This window comes from Microcebus murinus, chromosome 14 (assembly GCF_040939455.1).
Source record: "Microcebus murinus isolate Inina chromosome 14, M.murinus_Inina_mat1.0, whole genome shotgun sequence".
NCBI classification, from domain to species: Eukaryota; Metazoa; Chordata; class Mammalia; order Primates; family Cheirogaleidae; genus Microcebus; species Microcebus murinus.
The window spans coordinates 81,714,392-81,734,015 of record NC_134117.1 but is presented as its reverse complement, the minus strand read 5'-3'; the positions used below and the strand labels follow the sequence as shown (position 1 = coordinate 81,734,015).

The following is a 19,624-nucleotide window of genomic DNA, read 5'->3' as shown; positions in this document are numbered from 1 at the left end:
AGCCTGTGGCCCCCGGTATTCCCAGGCGGTCTCCCATCCAAGTACTGACCGGGCCCGACCCTGCTTAGCTTCCGAGACCACACGAGATCGGGGGCGTTCAGGGTGGTGTGGCCCTAGACGGCGGCGGAGGGCGCCCCTGCCCCGCTCAAGAAGCCGAGCCTCTCTGCGCTTTCCCGCCGCCGCCGCCGCCGCCGCCGCCGCCGCCTCCCGCCCCAGGCCCCGCGCCGGGCCGGGCCTGTTGAGTTCGCCGGCCGGGTCCCGTGGGCTCCCAGGGACGGGGGTGATGGGCGGGGCGGGGCGGGGGGCTGTCTCTCTATACACACACACACACACTCACACTCACTCACACTCACACAAGATGCGCCTCCACGGCTGGACTCGCCAAGGTGGAGCCCTCCCAGCCCCCCTCGTCTCCTCGCCCGGCCTCCTTCACCTACCCGCTGCCCACCCCCAGCGCGTCGCCGCCGCTGACGCTGACTGCGCACGCGCGCGCCCTTTGACCCCAGCCAGGGGCCGCCCTCCCCCACAACCCCTTTCAGCTGTGCCCCCCCTCGCCCTGTGGGTGGGCTGCCGCCTATTCCCCCGGGCCAGGGCTGGGGCACAGCGCAAGGGGGAGGGGAGCCAGTGTATGGGGCGTCTCTCTCTGGGGATGTGTCCCATGGGTGGGGTGGGGTGGCGTGGTTTGTGGGGCGCTGAAGAAATCAGTCCCCTCCATCTCCTACCTCTGGAAAACGCCCAAGCCCCTGGAGAACCGCCGGCACCGCTTCGTGGGGGCCGGGACCCTCCTCTGTGTCCTCCTGTGGCCCGGTCCAAGGGGCCTGGGCCTGGCCGGGGCTGCATTGGACCCCGACCACCCTGGCGTGTGGACTCGCTAAAAATCGGCCATTAGATATTGGATTCCAGCTTCATTGAGGTCATTTCACTAATGAGTGCACCGGAAAGAGTTTCCTAATCCATCTGTGAGGGTGGCAACTGAAAGAGAATTTGAAAGCTGACAGAATAGGCGAGGGAAGGCATAGGAGATTTCCACACCCAGCAAGGAAGCCTTTCCCGAAATGGAAGAAAGAAACGAGCAAACAGAGACACCGGTAGCCCGCCCGGAAAAGAGTCTGCCCCCGAGAGAAAGCACCCTGACCAGGTTCACCCGTGGGTGGGTGGCGAGCTAGCGGCGTTCAGAAGAGCGAGGCCCGCAGTCTGTGCGGAAGACACCTGCACTCGGGTGTGTGTGGCGGCCCGATTCACAAGCAGCTCTAGATGTTAAACCAAGGAGAAGCCAGGGAGTTCCCAAGGCCCCAGGTGTCCTCAGCCCACGACTGGCTGCTGTGGGAATGCGAAGCCCGGCTCCTTGTCTCAGAGCGGGGTTCCCAGGAGGATCAGGCTGAAGCTGGGACTTGGCCTCAAAGTGTCCCCTCGCATGGCCACCCCCTTCCCCTTCCTGCTCCTCTACTCCTGGTGCCCCTCCATCCAGGGGCCAGACCTTAAAGAGTCACCGCAAGAGAATCCTGGTCCCAAAGGAGCCTTCTGGGGGACCGGTGCTGAGAGAGGTTGTGGGCATGGCCCGCTGGGGCTCTGCCCGACCCAGGGCTGAGAGATGCCACCTCCCAGCTCTGGGTCCCTGCAGGAAGTGTTGGCAAGCACAGGGCCAGTCCCCCAAAGGCCCAGGTGCAGGGAGCCCAGGCCAAGCAGCCTGTGGAAGAAGCCACTTGCCGTGCCACCCCGGGAACAGGACTGCAGGCCCCGGCCCTTCCCACCTCCTCCTCCTCCTCCTCCTCCCCCCCCCCGCGCCCCCCCCCCGGACATGGCACAGGGCTCAGAGACACCTCAGACTCTTGCTACCCAAGGTGCGAAGGGCATCAGTTGCTCCTCCAACCCCCCCCCGCCCAGCAGACCACGTTGTCCAGCCAGCCCCCGGGCCTCCCTGGGGTGCCCAGCACAAAAGTGCAGACACCCACCGGACCCTCAGTCTCAGCTTTCAGATGTTTTTGCCACTCTAAGGACCCGCAGGCCCGCTGGGCCTTCGGGCAGGACAGAGAGCCCCGGGATCCGACGTGGAGAGCTGCGTGTACGTACGTCCCCATCAGGAGGCGGTCCCCACCTCCGCGGCTCTCCCCTCGCGGGGAGCGGCAGCCCCAGCCGGCAGCCGCAGGGCATCAGGGAAGACACCAGGCTGGGCCCCCCGCGGCACAGCGGGGGCACGTCCCCCGCACTCGACTTAGGGAAGGCTGCTGGAGACTGCTGCGGCCACCCTGCTGCCGGGTTTCTGGAGGGCTTCCTGGAAGCAGCCTCCACACCAAGCCCTTGGAAGGCCCAGGCGACGGAGGAGCCGGTCAGGCAGGGGCCGAGGACGGTGAGAGGCCGGGCGGGAAGGAGCATGTCAGGCAGGGGCAGAGGACGGTGACAGGCCGGGCGGGGAGGAGCCGGTCAGGCGGGGGCCCAGGACAGTGACGGGCCTGGCCGGGGAGGAGTGCGTCAGGCAGGGGCAGAGGAGACGGGCTGGGTAAGGGGTAGAGTGACAGTTAGGGCACAATTCACAATCGCAAAGACGTGGAAGCGACCCGAGTGCCCATCCATCCAGGAGTGCATTAATAAAATGTGGCGCGTGGACACCACGGAGTGCCATTCGGCTGTGAGGAGCAGCGGTGAGAGGGCGCCTCTCGTGTTCTCCTGGCCAGAGCTGGAACCCGTTCCAGTAAGCCAGGTATCCCAAGAATGGACACACGAGCACCACGTGAGCGCGCTCACCAGCAAATTGGTACGAACGGATGGACACCTAAGTGGACGGAGAGGAATCACCTTCATCGGGTGGGTGTCGGGCGGGTGGGGGGAGGCGATGGGCATCCACATCCATTAGGAATGGGGTGGGTGCGCACCGACTGGGGGATGGGCGCACTTGAAGCTCTGACCCCAGGGGGGAGGCTTGGAGAGGGCAACTGTACCCGACCTTAACACTGGTACCCCCACAATACGCTGGAACAACATGAGAGGTATATGAATGAGAACACAGGGGGGAGGGGTGCACGGGCAACACATGTCACCTGAATACTTGTACTCCCATCATCTGCTTGAAAAGAGAGAGAAAAGAAAATGCAATCATAGAGGTAAGAGACACTTTTTAAAAATCATGAATCCGAAGAGAAAAGTAAAAGGAGGCCTGTGGAGCAGGTCTGGGTGTGACTCCGGATCCCCCAACATCAGGTGCCACCACCAAAGATTCCTGCGTGGAGCCCATAGAACCCCCAAAAGCAACGGGACGAGTTCTGGTCACATACTCCCTCAAAATGACATCCTGGCCTTCTTCTGGAACTCCCTCCCCTCTCAGACTCTCAAGGTTTTCTCCAGCGTGTCTGTTCCCACAGAGCAGACCTTTGGTCTGAGACCTGACAGTCCAGATGCCACGCATGCTGCCGCGTGGCGGCGGTGTCGCGGCTTGGGACAAGAGGAGGCCCCACGGTGCGGGCTGAGGCGCCAGGCAGCGCGGCGGGCGCTGAGGGTTGGGGTCACCCCCACCCCGGGCCGCCGCCGCGCTCCCAGAAAGGGGACAGAACAAGAGGCAAAAAAAAAAAAAAAAAAAAAAAAGAAGCAGCCTGTGGCCCCCGGTATTCCCAGGCAGTCTCCCATCCAAGTACTGACCGGGCCCGACCCTGCTTAGCTTCCGAGACCAGACGAGATCGGGGGCGTTCAGGGTGGTGTGGCCCTAGACGGCGGCGGAGGGCGCCCCTGCCCCGCTCAAGAAGCCGAGCCTCTCTGCGCTTTCCCGCCGCCGCCGCCGCCGCCTCCCGCCCCAGGCCCCGCGCCAGGCCGGGCCTGTTGAGTTCGCCGGCCGGGTCCCGTGGGCTCCCAGGGACGGGGGTGATGGGCGGGGCGGGGCGGGGGGCTGTCTCTCTATACACACACACACACACTCACACTCACTCACACTCACACAAGATGCGCCTCCACGGCTGGACTCGCCAAGGTGGAGCCCTCCCAGCCCCCCTCGTCTCCTCGCCTGGCCTCCTTCACCTACCCGCTGCCCACCCCCAGCGCGTCGCCGCCGCTGACGCTGACTGCGCACGCGCGCGCCCTTTGACCCCAGCCAGGGGCCGCCCTCCCCCACAACCCCTTTCAGCTGTGCCCCCCCTCGCCCTGTGGGTGGGCTGCCGCCTATTCCCCCGGGCCAGGGCTGGGGCACAGCGCAAGGGGGAGGGGAGCCAGTGTATGGGGCGTCTCTCTCTGGGGATGTGTCCCATGGGTGGGGTGGGGTGGCGTGGTTTGTGGGGCGCTGAAGAAATCAGTCCCCTCCATCTCCTACCTCTGGAAAACGCCCAAGCCCCTGGAGAACCGCCGGCACCGCTTCGTGGGGGCCGGGACCCTCCTCTGTGTCCTCCTGTGGCCCGGTCCAAGGGGCCTGGGCCTGGCCGGGGCTGCATTGGACCCCGACCACCCTGGCGTGTGGACTCGCTAAAAATCGGCCATTAGATATTGGATTCCAGCTTCATTGAGGTCATTTCACTAATGAGTGCACCGGAAAGAGTTTCCTAATCCATCTGTGAGGGTGGCAACTGAAAGAGAATTTGAAAGCTGACAGAATAGGCGAGGGAAGGCATAGGAGATTTCCACACCCAGCAAGGAAGCCTTTCCCGAAATGGAAGAAAGAAACGAGCAAACAGAGACACCGGTAGCCCGCCCGGAAAAGAGTCTGCCCCCGAGAGAAAGCACCCTGACCAGGTTCACCCGTGGGTGGGTGGCGAGCTAGCGGCGTTCAGAAGAGCGAGGCCCGCAGTCTGTGCGGAAGACACCTGCGCTCGGGTGTGTGTGGCGGCCCGATTCACAAGCAGCTCTAGATGTTAAACCAAGGAGAAGCCAGGGAGTTCCCAAGGCCCCAGGTGTCCTCAGCCCACGACTGGCTGCTGTGGGAATGCGAAGCCCGGCTCCTTGTCTCAGAGCGGGGTTCCCAGGAGGATCAGGCTGAAGCTGGGACTTGGCCTCAAAGTGTCCCCTCGCATGGCCACCCCCTTCCCCTTCCTGCTCCTCTACTCCTGGTGCCCCTCCATCCAGGGGCCAGACCTTAAAGAGTCACCGCAAGAGAATCCTGGTCCCAAAGGAGCCTTCTGGGGGACCGGTGCTGAGAGAGGTTGTGGGCATGGCCCGCTGGGGCTCTGCCCGACCCAGGGCTGAGAGATGCCACCTCCCAGCTCTGGGTCCCTGCAGGAAGTGTTGGCAAGCACAGGGCCAGTCCCCCAAAGGCCCAGGTGCAGGGAGCCCAGGCCAAGCAGCCTGTGGAAGAAGCCACTTGCCGTGCCACCCCGGGAACAGGACTGCAGGCCCCGGCCCTTCCCACCTCCTCCTCCTCCTCCTCCTCCCCCCCCCGCGCCCCGCCCCCGGACATGGCACAGGGCTCAGAGACACCTCAGACTCTTGCTACCCAAGGTGCGAAGGGCATCAGTTGCTCCTCCAACCCCCCCCCGCCCAGCAGACCACGTTGTCCAGCCAGCCCCCGGGCCTCCCTGGGGTGCCCAGCACAAAAGTGCAGACACCCACCGGACCCTCAGTCTCAGCTTTCGGATGTTTTTGCCACTCTAAGGACCCGCAGGCCCGCTGGGCCTTCGGGCAGGACAGAGAGCCCCGGGATCCGACGTGGAGAGCTGCGTGTACGTACGTCCCCATCAGGAGGCGGTCCCCACCTCCGCGGCTCTCCCCTCGCGGGGAGCGGCAGCCCCAGCCCGCAGCCGCAGGGCATCAGGGAAGACACCAGGCTGGGCCCCCCGCGGCACAGCGGGGGCACGTCCCCCGCACTCGACTTAGGGAAGGCTGCTGGAGACTGCTGCGGCCACCCTGCTGCCGGGTTTCTGGAGGGCTTCCTGGAAGCAGCCTCCACACCAAGCCCTTGGAAGGCCCAGGCGACGGAGGAGCCGGTCAGGCAGGGGCCGAGGACGGTGAGAGGCCGGGCGGGAAGGAGCATGTCAGGCAGGGGCAGAGGACGGTGACAGGCCGGGCGGGGAGGAGCCGGTCAGGCGGGGGCCCAGGACAGTGACGGGCCTGGCCGGGGAGGAGTGCGTCAGGCAGGGGCAGAGGAGACGGGCTGGGTAAGGGGTAGAGTGACAGTTAGGGCACAATTCACAATCGCAAAGACGTGGAAGCGACCCGAGTGCCCATCCATCCAGGAGTGCATTAATAAAATGTGGCGCGTGGACACCACGGAGTGCCATTCGGCTGTGAGGAGCAGCGGTGAGAGGGCGCCTCTCGTGTTCTCCTGGCCAGAGCTGGAACCCGTTCCAGTAAGCCAGGTATCCCAAGAATGGACACACGAGCACCACGTGAGCGCGCTCACCAGCAAATTGGTACGAACGGATGGACACCTAAGTGGACGGAGAGGAATCACCTTCATCGGGTGGGTGTCGGGCGGGTGGGGGGAGGCGATGGGCATCCACATCCATTAGGAATGGGGTGGGTGCGCACCGACTGGGGGATGGGCGCACTTGAAGCTCTGACCCCAGGGGGGAGGCTTGGAGAGGGCAACTGTACCCGACCTTAACACTGGTACCCCCACAATACGCTGGAACAACATGAGAGGTATATGAATGAGAACACAGGGGGGAGGGGTGCACGGGCAACACATGTCACCTGAATACTTGTACTCCCATCATCTGCTTGAAAAGAGAGAGAAAAGAAAATGCAATCATAGAGGTAAGAGACACTTTTTAAAAATCATGAATCCGAAGAGAAAAGTAAAAGGAGGCCTGTGGAGCAGGTCTGGGTGTGACTCCGGATCCCCCAACATCAGGTGCCACCACCAAAGATTCCTGCGTGGAGCCCATAGAACCCCCAAAAGCAACGGGACGAGTTCTGGTCACATACTCCCTCAAAATGACATCCTGGCCTTCTTCTGGAACTCCCTCCCCTCTCAGACTCTCAAGGTTTTCTCCAGCGTGTCTGTTCCCACAGAGCAGACCTTTGGTCTGAGACCTGACAGTCCAGATGCCACGCATGCTGCCGCGTGGCGGCGGTGTCGCGGCTTGGGACAAGAGGAGGCCCCACGGTGCGGGCTGAGGCGCCAGGCACCGCGGCGGGCGCTGAGGGTTGGGGTCACCCCCACCCCGGGCCGCCGCCGCGCTCCCAGAAAGGGGACAGAACAAGAGGCAAAAAAAAAAAAAAAAAAAAAGAAGCAGCCTGTGGCCCCCGGTATTCCCAGGCGGTCTCCCATCCAAGTACTGACCGGGCCCGACCCTGCTTAGCTTCCGAGACCAGACGAGATCGGGGGGCGTTCAGGGTGGTGTGGCCCTAGACGGCGGCGGAGGGCGCCCCTGCCCCGCTCAAGAAGCCGAGCCTCTCTGCGCTTTCCCCCCGCCGCCGCCGCCGCCGCCGCCGCCGCCGCCGCCGCCGCCTCCCGCCCCAGGCCCCGCGCCGGGCCGGGCCTGTTGAGCTCGCCGGCCGGGTCCCGTGGGCTCCCAGGGACGGGGGTGATGGGCGGGGCGGGGCGGGGGGCTGTCTCTCTATACACACACACACACACTCACACTCACTCACACTCACACAAGATGCGCCTCCACGGCTGGACTCGCCAAGGTGGAGCCCTCCCAGCCCCCCTCGTCTCCTCGCCCGGCCTCCTTCACCTACCCGCTGCCCACCCCCAGCGCGTCGCCGCCGCTGACGCTGACTGCGCACGCGCGCGCCCTTTGACCCCAGCCAGGGGCCGCCCTCCCCCACAACCCCTTTCAGCTGTGCCCCCCCTCGCCCTGTGGGTGGGCTGCCGCCTATTCCCCCGGGCCAGGGCTGGGGCACAGCGCAAGGGGGAGGGGAGCCAGTGTATGGGGCGTCTCTCTCTGGGGATGTGTCCCATGGGTGGGGTGGGGTGGCGTGGTTTGTGGGGCGCTGAAGAAATCAGTCCCCTCCATCTCCTACCTCTGGAAAACGCCCAAGCCCCTGGAGAACCGCCGGCACCGCTTCGTGGGGGCCGGGACCCTCCTCTGTGTCCTCCTGTGGCCCGGTCCAAGGGGCCTGGGCCTGGCCGGGGCTGCATTGGACCCCGACCACCCTGGCGTGTGGACTCGCTAAAAATCGGCCATTTGATATTGGATTCCAGCTTCATTGAGGTCATTTCACTAATGAGTGCACCGGAAAGAGTTTCCTAATCCATCTGTGAGGGTGGCAACTGAAAGAGAATTTGAAAGCTGACAGAATAGGCGAGGGAAGGCATAGGAGATTTCCACACCCAGCAAGGAAGCCTTTCCCGAAATGGAAGAAAGAAACGAGCAAACAGAGACACCGGTAGCCCGCCCGGAAAAGAGTCTGCCCCCGAGAGAAAGCACCCTGACCAGGTTCACCCGTGGGTGGGTGGCGAGCTAGCGGCGTTCAGAAGAGCGAGGCCCGCAGTCTGTGCGGAAGACACCTGCACTCGGGTGTGTGTGGCGGCCCGATTCACAAGCAGCTCTAGATGTTAAACCAAGGAGAAGCCAGGGAGTTCCCAAGGCCCCAGGTGTCCTCAGCCCACGACTGGCTGCTGTGGGAATGCGAAGCCCGGCTCCTTGTCTCAGAGCGGGGTTCCCAGGAGGATCAGGCTGAAGCTGGGACTTGGCCTCAAAGTGTCCCCTCGCATGGCCACCCCCTTCCCCTTCCTGCTCCTCTACTCCTGGTGCCCCTCCATCCAGGGGCCAGACCTTAAAGAGTCACCGCAAGAGAATCCTGGTCCCAAAGGAGCCTTCTGGGGGACCGGTGCTGAGAGAGGTTGTGGGCATGGCCCGCTGGGGCTCTGCCCGACCCAGGGCTGAGAGATGCCACCTCCCAGCTCTGGGTCCCTGCAGGAAGTGTTGGCAAGCACAGGGCCAGTCCCCCAAAGGCCCAGGTGCAGGGAGCCCAGGCCAAGCAGCCTGTGGAAGAAGCCACTTGCCGTGCCACCCCGGGAACAGGACTGCAGGCCCCGGCCCTTCCCACCTCCTCCTCCTCCTCCTCCTCCCCCCCCCGCGCCCCCCCCGGACATGGCACAGGGCTCAGAGACACCTCAGACTCTTGCTACCCAAGGTGCAAAGGGCATCAGTTGCTCCTCCAAACCCCCCCCCCGCCCAGCAGACCACGTTGTCCAGCCAGCCCCCGGGCCTCCCTGGGGTGCCCAGCACAAAAGTGCAGACACCCACCGGACCCTCAGTCTCAGCTTTCGGATGTTTTTGCCACTCTAAGGACCCGCAGGCCCGCTGGGCCTTCGGGCAGGACAGAGAGCCCCGGGATCCGACGTGGAGAGCTGCGTGTACGTACGTCCCCATCAGGAGGCGGTCCCCACCTCCGCGGCTCTCCCCTCGCGGGGAGCGGCAGCCCCAGCCGGCAGCCGCAGGGCCTCAGGGAAGACACCAGGCTGGGCCCCCCGCGGCACAGCGAGGGCACGTCCCCCGCACTCGACTTAGGGAAGGCTGCTGGAGACTGCTGCGGCCACCCTGCTGCCGGGTTTCTGGAGGGCTTCCTGGAAGCAGCCTCCACACCAAGCCCTTGGAAGGCCCAGGCGACGGAGGAGCCGGTCAGGCAGGGGCCGAGGACGGTGAGAGGCCGGGCGGGAAGGAGCATGTCAGGCAGGGGCAGAGGACGGTGACAGGCCGGGCGGGGAGGAGCCGGTCAGGCGGGGGCCCAGGACAGTGACGGGCCTGGCCGGGGAGGAGTGCGTCAGGCAGGGGCAGAGGAGACGGGCTGGGTAAGGGGTAGAGTGACAGTTAGGGCACAATTCACAATCGCAAAGACGTGGAAGCGACCCGAGTGCCCATCCATCCAGGAGTGCATTAATAAAATGTGGCGCGTGGACACCACGGAGTGCCATTCGGCTGTGAGGAGCAGCGGTGAGAGGGCGCCTCTCGTGTTCTCCTGGCCAGAGCTGGAACCCGTTCCAGTAAGCCAGGTATCCCAAGAATGGACACACGAGCACCACGTGAGCGCGCACACCAGCAAATTGGTACGAACGGATGGACACCTAAGTGGACGGAGAGGAATCACCTTCATCGGGTGGGTGTCGGGCGGGTGGGGGGAGGCGATGGGCATCCACATCCATTAGGAATGGGGTGGGTGCGCACCGACTGGGGGATGGGCGCACTTGAAGCTCTGACCCCAGGGGGGAGGCTTGGAGAGGGCAACTGTACCCGACCTTAACACTGGTACCCCCACAATACGCTGGAACAACATGAGAGGTATATGAATGAGAACACAGGGGGGAGGGGTGCACGGGCAACACATGTCACCTGAATACTTGTACTCCCATCATCTGCTTGAAAAGAGAGAGAAAAGAAAATGCAATCATAGAGGTAAGAGACACTTTTTAAAAATCATGAATCCGAAGAGAAAAGTAAAAGGAGGCCTGTGGAGCAGGTCTGGGTGTGACTCCGGATCCCCCAACATCAGGTGCCACCACCAAAGATTCCTGCGTGGAGCCCATAGAACCCCCAAAAGCAACGGGACGAGTTCTGGTCACATACTCCCTCAAAATGACATCCTGGCCTTCTTCTGGAACTCCCTCCCCTCTCAGACTCTCAAGGTTTTCTCCAGCGTGTCTGTTCCCACAGAGCAGACCTTTGGTCTGAGACCTGACAGTCCAGATGCCACGCATGCTGCCGCGTGGCGGCGGTGTCGCGGCTTGGGACAAGAGGAGGCCCCACGGTGCGGGCTGAGGCGCCAGGCAGCGCGGCGGGCGCTGAGGGTTGGGGTCACCCCCACCCCGGGCCGCCGCCGCGCTCCCAGAAAGGGGACAGAACAAGAGGCAAAAAAAAAAAAAAAAAAAAAAAGAAGCAGCCTGTGGCCCCCGGTATTCCCAGGCAGTCTCCCATCCAACTACTGACCGGGCCCGACCCTGCTTAGCTTCCGAGACCAGACGAGATCGGGGGCGTTCAGGGTAGTGTGGCCCTAGACGGCGGCGGAGGGCGCCCCTGCCCCGCTCAAGAAGCCGAGCCTCTCTGCGCTTTCCCCCCGCCGCCGCCGCCGCCGCCGCCGCCTCCCGCCCCAGGCCCCGCGCCGGGCCGGGCCTGTTGAGTTCGCCGGCCGGGTCCCGTGGGCTCCCAGGGACGGGGGTGATGGGCGGGGCGGGGCGGGGGGCTGTCTCTCTATACACACACACACACACTCACACTCACTCACACTCACACAAGATGCGCCTCCACGGCTGGACTCGCCAAGGTGGAGCCCTCCCAGCCCCCCTCGTCTCCTCGCCCGGCCTCCTTCACCTACCCGCTGCCCACCCCCAGCGCGTCGCCGCCGCTGACGCTGACTGCGCACGCGCGCGCCCTTTGACCCCAGCCAGGGGCCGCCCTCCCCCACAACCCCTTTCAGCTGTGCCCCCCCTCGCCCTGTGGGTGGGCTGCCGCCTATTCCCCCGGGCCAGGGCTGGGGCACAGCGCAAGGGGGAGGGGAGCCAGTGTATGGGGCGTCTCTCTCTGGGGATGTGTCCCATGGGTGGGGTGGGGTGGCGTGGTTTGTGGGGCGCTGAAGAAATCAGTCCCCTCCATCTCCTACCTCTGGAAAACGCCCAAGCCCGTGGAGAACCGCCGGCACCGCTTCGTGGGGGCCGGGACCCTCCTCTGTGTCCTCCTGTGGCCCGGTCCAAGGGGCCTGGGCCTGGCCGGGGCTGCATTGGACCCCGACCACCCTGGCGTGTGGACTCGCTAAAAATCGGCCATTTGATATTGGATTCCAGCTTCATTGAGGTCATTTCACTAATGAGTGCACCGGAAAGAGTTTCCTAATCCATCTGTGAGGGTGGCAACTGAAAGAGAATTTGAAAGCTGACAGAATAGGCGAGGGAAGGCATAGGAGATTTCCACACCCAGCAAGGAAGCCTTTCCCGAAATGGAAGAAAGAAACGAGCAAACAGAGACACCGGTAGCCCGCCCGGAAAAGAGTCTGCCCCCGAGAGAAAGCACCCTGACCAGGTTCACCCGTGGGTGGGTGGCGAGCTAGCGGCGTTCAGAAGAGCGAGGCCCGCAGTCTGTGCGGAAGACACCTGCACTCGGGTGTGTGTGGCGGCCCGATTCACAAGCAGCTCTAGATGTTAAACCAAGGAGAAGCCAGGGAGTTCCCAAGGCCCCAGGTGTCCTCAGCCCACGACTGGCTGCTGTGGGAATGCGAAGCCCGGCTCCTTGTCTCAGAGCGGGGTTCCCAGGAGGATCAGGCTGAAGCTGGGACTTGGCCTCAAAGTGTCCCCTCGCATGGCCACCCCCTTCCCCTTCCTGCTCCTCTACTCCTGGTGCCCCTCCATCCAGGGGCCAGACCTTAAAGAGTCACCGCAAGAGAATCCTGGTCCCAAAGGAGCCTTCTGGGGGACCGGTGCTGAGAGAGGTTGTGGGCATGGCCCGCTGGGGCTCTGCCCGACCCAGGGCTGAGAGATGCCACCTCCCAGCTCTGGGTCCCTGCAGGAAGTGTTGGCAAGCACAGGGCCAGTCCCCCAAAGGCCCAGGTACAGGGAGCCCAGGCCAAGCAGCCTGTGGAAGAAGCCACTTGCCGTGCCACCCCGGGAACAGGACTGCAGGCCCCGGCCCTTCCCACCTCCTCCTCCTCCTCCTCCCCCCCCCCCGCGCCCCCCCCGGACATGGCACAGGGCTCAGAGACACCTCAGACTCTTGCTACCCAAGGTGCAAAGGGCATCAGTTGCTCCTCCAAACCCCCCCCCCCGCCCAGCAGACCACGTTGTCCAGCCAGCCCCCGGGCCTCCCTGGGGTGCCCAGCACAAAAGTGCAGACACCCACCGGACCCTCAGTCTCAGCTTTCGGATGTTTTTGCCACTCTAAGGACCCGCAGGCCCGCTGGGCCTTCGGGCAGGACAGAGAGCCCCGGGATCCGACGTGGAGAGCTGCGTGTACGTGTACGTACGTCCCCATCAGGAGGCGGTCCCCACCTCCGCGGCTCTCCCCTTGCGGGGAGCGGCAGCCCCAGCCGGCAGCCACAGGGCCTCAGGGAAGACACCAGGCTGGGCCCCCCGCGGCACAGCGGGGGCACGTCCCCCGCACTCGACTTAGGGAAGGCTGCTGGAGACTGCTGCGGCCACCCTGCTGCCGGGTTTCTGGAGGGCTTCCTGGAAGCAGCCTCCACACCAAGCCCTTGGAAGGCCCAGGCGACGGAGGAGCCGGTCAGGCAGGGGCCGAGGACGGTGAGAGGCCGGGCGGGAAGGAGCATGTCAGGCAGGGGCAGAGGACGGTGACAGGCCGGGCGGGGAGGAGCCGGTCAGGCGGGGGCCCAGGACAGTGACGGGCCTGGCCGGGGAGGAGTGCGTCAGGCAGGGGCAGAGGAGACGGGCTGGGTAAGGGGTAGGGTGACAGTTAGGGCACAATTCACAATCGCAAAGACGTGGAAGCGACCCGAGTGCCCATCCATCCAGGAGTGCATTAATAAAATGTGGCGCGTGGACACCACGGAGTGCCATTCGGCTGTGAGGAGCAGCGGTGAGAGGGCGCCTCTCGTGTTCTCCTGGCCAGAGCTGGAACCCGTTCCAGTAAGCCAGGTATCCCAAGAATGGACACACGAGCACCACGTGAGCGCGCTCACCAGCAAATTGGTACGAACGGATGGACACCTAAGTGGACGGAGAGGAATCACCTTCATCGGGTGGGTGTCGGGCGGGTGGGGGGAGGCGATGGGCATCCACATCCATTAGGAATGGGGTGGGTGCGCACCGACTGGGGGATGGGCGCACTTGAAGCTCTGACCCCAGGGGGGAGGCTTGGAGAGGGCAACTGTACCCGACCTTAACACTGGTACCCCCACAATACGCTGGAACAACATGAGAGGTATATGAATGAGAACACAGGGGGGAGGGGTGCACGGGCAACACATGTCACCTGAATACTTGTACTCCCATCATCTGCTTGAAAAGAGAGAGAAAAGAAAATGCAATCATAGAGGTAAGAGACACTTTTTAAAAATCATGAATCCGAAGAGAAAAGTAAAAGGAGGCCTGTGGAGCAGGTCTGGGTGTGACTCCGGATCCCCCAACATCAGGTGCCACCACCAAAGATTCCTGCGTGGAGCCCATAGAACCCCCAAAAGCAACGGGACGAGTTCTGGTCACATACTCCCTCAAAATGACATCCTGGCCTTCTTCTGGAACTCCCTCCCCTCTCAGACTCTCAAGGTTTTCTCCAGCGTGTCGGTTCCCACAGAGCAGACCTTTGGTCTGAGACCTGACAGTCCAGATGCCACGCATGCTGCCGCGTGGCGGCGGTGTCGCGGCTTGGGACAAGAGGAGGCCCCACGGTGCGGGCTGAGGCGCCAGGCAGCGCGGCGGGCGCTGAGGGTTGGGGTCACCCCCACCCCGGGCCGCCGCCGCGCTCCCAGAAAGGGGACAGAACAAGAGGCAAAAAAAAAAAAAAAAAAAAAAAGAAGCAGCCTGTGGCCCCCGGTATTCCCAGGCAGTCTCCCATCCAAGTACTGACCGGGCCCGACCCTGCTTAGCTTCCGAGACCAGACGAGATCGGGGGCGTTCAGGGTGGTGTGGCCCTAGACGGCGGCGGAGGGCGCCCCTGCCCCGCTCAAGAAGCCGAGCCTCTCTGCGCTTTCCCCCCCGCCGCCGCCGCCGCCGCCGCCGCCGCCGCCGCCGCCTCCCGCCCCAGGCCCCGCGCCGGGCCGGGCCTGTTGAGTTCGCCGGCCGGGTCCCGTGGGCTCCCAGGGACGGGGGTGATGGGCGGGGCGGGGCGGGGGGCTGTCTCTCTATACACACACACACACACTCACACTCACTCACACTCACACAAGATGCGCCTCCACGGCTGGACTCGCCAAGGTGGAGCCCTCCCAGCCCCCCTCGTCTCCTCGCCCGGCCTCCTTCACCTACCCGCTGCCCACCCCCAGCGCGTCGCCGCCGCTGACGCTGACTGCGCACGCGCGCGCCCTTTGACCCCAGCCAGGGGCCGCCCTCCCCCACAACCCCTTTCAGCTGTGCCCCCCCTCGCCCTGTGGGTGGGCTGCCGCCTATTCCCCCGGGCCAGGGCTGGGGCACAGCGCAAGGGGGAGGGGAGCCAGTGTATGGGGCGTCTCTCTCTGGGGATGTGTCCCATGGGTGGGGTGGGGTGGCGTGGTTTGTGGGGCGCTGAAGAAATCAGTCCCCTCCATCTCCTACCTCTGGAAAACGCCCAAGCCCCTGGAGAACCGCCGGCACCGCTTCGTGGGGGCCGGGACCCTCCTCTGTGTCCTCCTGTGGCCCGGTCCAAGGGGCCTGGGCCTGGCCGGGGCTGCATTGGACCCCGACCACCCTGGCGTGTGGACTCGCTAAAAATCGGCCATTTGATATTGGATTCCAGCTTCATTGAGGTCATTTCACTAATGAGTGCACCGGAAAGAGTTTCCTAATCCATCTGTGAGGGTGGCAACTGAAAGAGAATTTGAAAGCTGACAGAATAGGCGAGGGAAGGCATAGGAGATTTCCACACCCAGCAAGGAAGCCTTTCCCGAAATGGAAGAAAGAAACGAGCAAACAGAGACACCGGTAGCCCGCCCGGAAAAGAGTCTGCCCCCGAGAGAAAGCACCCTGACCAGGTTCACCCGTGGGTGGGTGGCGAGCTAGCGGCGTTCAGAAGAGCGAGGCCCGCAGTCTGTGCGGAAGACACCTGCACTCGGGTGTGTGTGGCGGCCCGATTCACAAGCAGCTCTAGATGTTAAACCAAGGAGAAGCCAGGGAGTTCCCAAGGCCCCAGGTGTCCTCAGCCCACGACTGGCTGCTGTGGGAATGCGAAGCCCGGCTCCTTGTCTCAGAGCGGGGTTCCCAGGAGGATCAGGCTGAAGCTGGGACTTGGCCTCAAAGTGTCCCCTCGCATGGCCACCCCCTTCCCCTTCCTGCTCCTCTACTCCTGGTGCCCCTCCATCCAGGGGCCAGACCTTAAAGAGTCACCGCAAGAGAATCCTGGTCCCAAAGGAGCCTTCTGGGGGACCGGTGCTGAGAGAGGTTGTGGGCATGGCCCGCTGGGGCTCTGCCCGACCCAGGGCTGAGAGATGCCACCTCCCAGCTCTGGGTCCCTGCAGGAAGTGTTGGCAAGCACAGGGCCAGTCCCCCAAAGGCCCAGGTGCAGGGAGCCCAGGCCAAGCAGCCTGTGGAAGAAGCCACTTGCCGTGCCACCCCGGGAACAGGACTGCAGGCCCCGGCCCTTCCCACCTCCTCCTCCTCCTCCTCCTCCCCCCCCCGCGCCCCCCCCCGGACATGGCACAGGGCTCAGAGACACCTCAGACTCTTGCTACCCAAGGTGCGAAGGGCATCAGTTGCTCCTCCAACCCCCCCCGCCCAGCAGACCACGTTGTCCAGCCAGCCCCCGGGCCTCCCTGGGGTGCCCAGCACAAAAGTGCAGACACCCACCGGACCCTCAGTCTCAGCTTTCGGATGTTTTTGCCACTCTAAGGACCCGCAGGCCCGCTGGGCCTTCGGGCAGGACAGAGAGCCCCGGGATCCGACGTGGAGAGCTGCGTGTACGTACGTCCCCATCAGGAGGCGGTCCCCACCTCCGCGGCTCTCCCCTCGCGGGGAGCGGCAGCCCCAGCCGGCAGCCGCAGGGCCTCAGGGAAGACACCAGGCTGGGCCCCCCGCGGCACAGCGGGGGCACGTCCCCCGCACTCGACTTAGGGAAGGCTGCTGGAGACTGCTGCGGCCACCCTGCTGCCGGGTTTCTGGAGGGCTTCCTGGAAGCAGCCTCCACACCAAGCCCTTGGAAGGCCCAGGCGACGGAGGAGCCGGTCAGGCAGGGGCCGAGGACGGTGAGAGGCCGGGCGGGAAGGAGCATGTCAGGCAGGGGCAGAGGACGGTGACAGGCCGGGCGGGGAGGAGCCGGTCAGGCGGGGGCCCAGGACAGTGACGGGCCTGGCCGGGGAGGAGTGCGTCAGGCAGGGGCAGAGGAGACGGGCTGGGTAAGGGGTAGAGTGACAGTTAGGGCACAATTCACAATCGCAAAGACGTGGAAGCGACCCGAGTGCCCATCCATCCAGGAGTGCATTAATAAAATGTGGCGCGTGGACACCACGGAGTGCCATTCGGCTGTGAGGAGCAGCGGTGAGAGGGCGCCTCTCGTGTTCTCCTGGCCAGAGCTGGAACCCGTTCCAGTAAGCCAGGTATCCCAAGAATGGACACACGAGCACCACGTGAGCGCGCTCACCAGCAAATTGGTACGAACGGATGGACACCTAAGTGGACGGAGAGGAATCACCTTCATCGGGTGGGTGTCGGGCGGGTGGGGGGAGGCGATGGGCATCCACATCCATTAGGAATGGGGTGGGTGCGCACCGACTGGGGGATGGGCGCACTTGAAGCTCTGACCCCAGGGGGGAGGCTTGGAGAGGGCAACTGTACCCGACCTTAACACTGGTACCCCCACAATACGCTGGAACAACATGAGAGGTATATGAATGAGAACACAGGGGGGAGGGGTGCACGGGCAACACATGTCACCTGAATACTTGTACTCCCATCATCTGCTTGAAAAGAGAGAGAAAAGAAAATGCAATCATAGAGGTAAGAGACACTTTTTAAAAATCATGAATCCGAAGAGAAAAGTAAAAGGAGGCCTGTGGAGCAGGTCTGGGTGTGACTCCGGATCCCCCAACATCAGGTGCCACCACCAAAGATTCCTGCGTGGAGCCCATAGAACCCCCAAAAGCAACGGGACGAGTTCTGGTCACATACTCCCTCAAAATGACATCCTGGCCTTCTTCTGGAACTCCCTCCCCTCTCAGACTCTCAAGGTTTTCTCCAGCGTGTCGGTTCCCACAGAGCAGACCTTTGGTCTGAGACCTGACAGTCCAGATGCCACGCATGCTGCCGCGTGGCGGCGGTGTCGCGATTTGGGACAAGAGGAGGCCCCACGGTGCGGGCTGGGGCGCCAGGCAGCTCGGCGGGCGCTGAGGGTTGGGGTCACCCCCACCCCGGGCCGCCGCCGCGCTCCCAGAAAGGGGACAGAACAAGAGGCAAAAAAAAAAAAAAAAAAAAAGAAGCAGCCTGTGGCCCCCGGTATTCCCAGGCGGTCTCCCATCCAAGTACTGACCGGGCCCGACCCTGCTTAGCTTCCGAGACCAGACGAGATCGGGGGGCGTTCAGGGTGGTGTGGCCCTAGACGGCGGCGGAGGGCGCCCCTGCCCCGCTCAAGAAGCCGAGCCTCTCTGCGCTTTCCCCCCGCCGCCGCCGCCGCCGCCGCCGCCGCCGCCGCCGCCGCCGCCTCCCGCCCCAGGCCCCGCGCCGGGCCGGGCCTGTTGAGCTCGCCGGCCGGGTCCCGTGGGCTCCCAGGGACGGGGGTGATGGGCGGGGCGGGGCGGGGGGCTGTCTCTCTATACACACACACACACACTCACACTCACTCACACTCAAACAAGATGCGCCTCCACGGCTGGACTCGCCAAGGTGGAGCCCTCCCAGCCCCCCTCGTCTCCTCGCCCGGCCTCCTTCACCTACCCGCTGCCCACCCCCAGCGCGTCGCCGCCGCTGACGCTGACTGCGCACGCGCGCGCCCTTTGACCCCAGCCAGGGGCCGCCCTCCCCCACAACCCCTTTCAGCTGTGCCCCCCCTCGCCCTGTTGGTGGGCTGCCGCCTATTCCCCCGGGCCAGGGCTGGGGCACAGCGCAAGGGGGAGGGGAGCCAGTGTATGGGGCGTCTCTCTCTGGGGATGTGTCCCATGGGTGGGGTGGGGTGGCGTGGTTTGTGGGGCGCTGAAGAAATCAGTCCCCTCCATCTCCTACCTCTGGAAAACGCCCAAGCCCGTGGAGAACCGCCGGCACCGCTTCGTGGGGGCCGGGACCCTCCTCTGTGTCCTCCTGTGGCCCGGTCCAAGGGGCCTGGGCCTGGCCGGGGCTGCATTGGACCCCGACCACCCTGGCGTGTGGACTCGCTAAAAATCGGCCATTAGATATTGGATTCCAGCTTCATTGAGGTCATTTCACTAATGAGTGCACCGGAAAGAGTTTCCTAATCCATCTGTGAGGGTGGCAACTGAAAGAGAATTTGAAAGCTGACAGAATAGGCGAGGGAAGGCATAGGAGATTTCCACACCCAGCAAGGAAGCCTTTCCCGAAATGGAAGAAAGAAACGAGCAAACAGAGACACCGGTAGCCCGCCCGGAAAAGAGTCTGCCCCCGAGAGAAAGCACCCTGACCAGGTTCACCCGTGGGTGGGTGGCGAGCTAGCGGCGTTCAGAAGAGCGAGGCCCGCAGTCTGTGCGGAAGACACCTGCACTCGGGTGTGTGTGGCGGCCCGATTCACAAGCAGCTCTAGATGTTAAACCAAGGAGAAGCCAGGGAGTTCCCAAGGCCCCAGGTGTCCTCAGCCCACGACTGGCTGCTGTGGGAATGCGAAGCCCGGCTCCTTGTCTCAGAGCGGGGTTCCCAGGAGGATCAGGCTGAAGCTGGGACTTGGCCTCAAAGTGTCCCCTCGCATGGCCACCCCCTTCCCCTTCCTGCTCCTCTACTCCTGGTGCCCCTCCATCCAGGGGCCAGACCTTAAAGAGTCACCGCAAGAGAATCCTGGTCCCAAAGGAGCCTTCTGGGGGACCGGTGCTGAGAGAGGTTGTGGGCATGGCCCGCTGGGGCTCTGCCCGACCCAGGGCTGAGAGATGCCACCTCCCAGCTCTGGGTCCCTGCAGGAAGTGTTGGCAAGCACAGGGCCAGTCCCCCAAAGGCCCAGGTGCAGGGAGCCCAGGCCAAGCAGCCTGTGGAAGAAGCCAC

General features: G+C 64.1%; 6 pseudogenes; all 6 read right to left on the bottom strand.

The window, feature by feature from the left end:
* On the bottom strand, positions 1 to 119 carry LOC142876020 (uncharacterized; annotated as a pseudogene).
* Positions 120 to 3,581: 3,462 nt separating this feature from the next.
* On the bottom strand, positions 3,582 to 3,700 carry LOC142876177 (uncharacterized; annotated as a pseudogene).
* A 3,446-nt stretch (positions 3,701 to 7,146) lies between these two features.
* Positions 7,147 to 7,266, bottom strand: LOC142876231 (uncharacterized; annotated as a pseudogene).
* Positions 7,267 to 10,738: 3,472 nt separating this feature from the next.
* On the bottom strand, positions 10,739 to 10,857 carry LOC142876303 (uncharacterized; annotated as a pseudogene).
* Positions 10,858 to 14,320: 3,463 nt separating this feature from the next.
* LOC142876176 (uncharacterized) lies at positions 14,321 to 14,439 on the bottom strand (annotated as a pseudogene).
* Positions 14,440 to 17,905: 3,466 nt separating this feature from the next.
* Positions 17,906 to 18,025, bottom strand: LOC142876230 (uncharacterized; annotated as a pseudogene).
* Between the last annotated feature and the right edge of the window lie 1,599 nt (positions 18,026 to 19,624).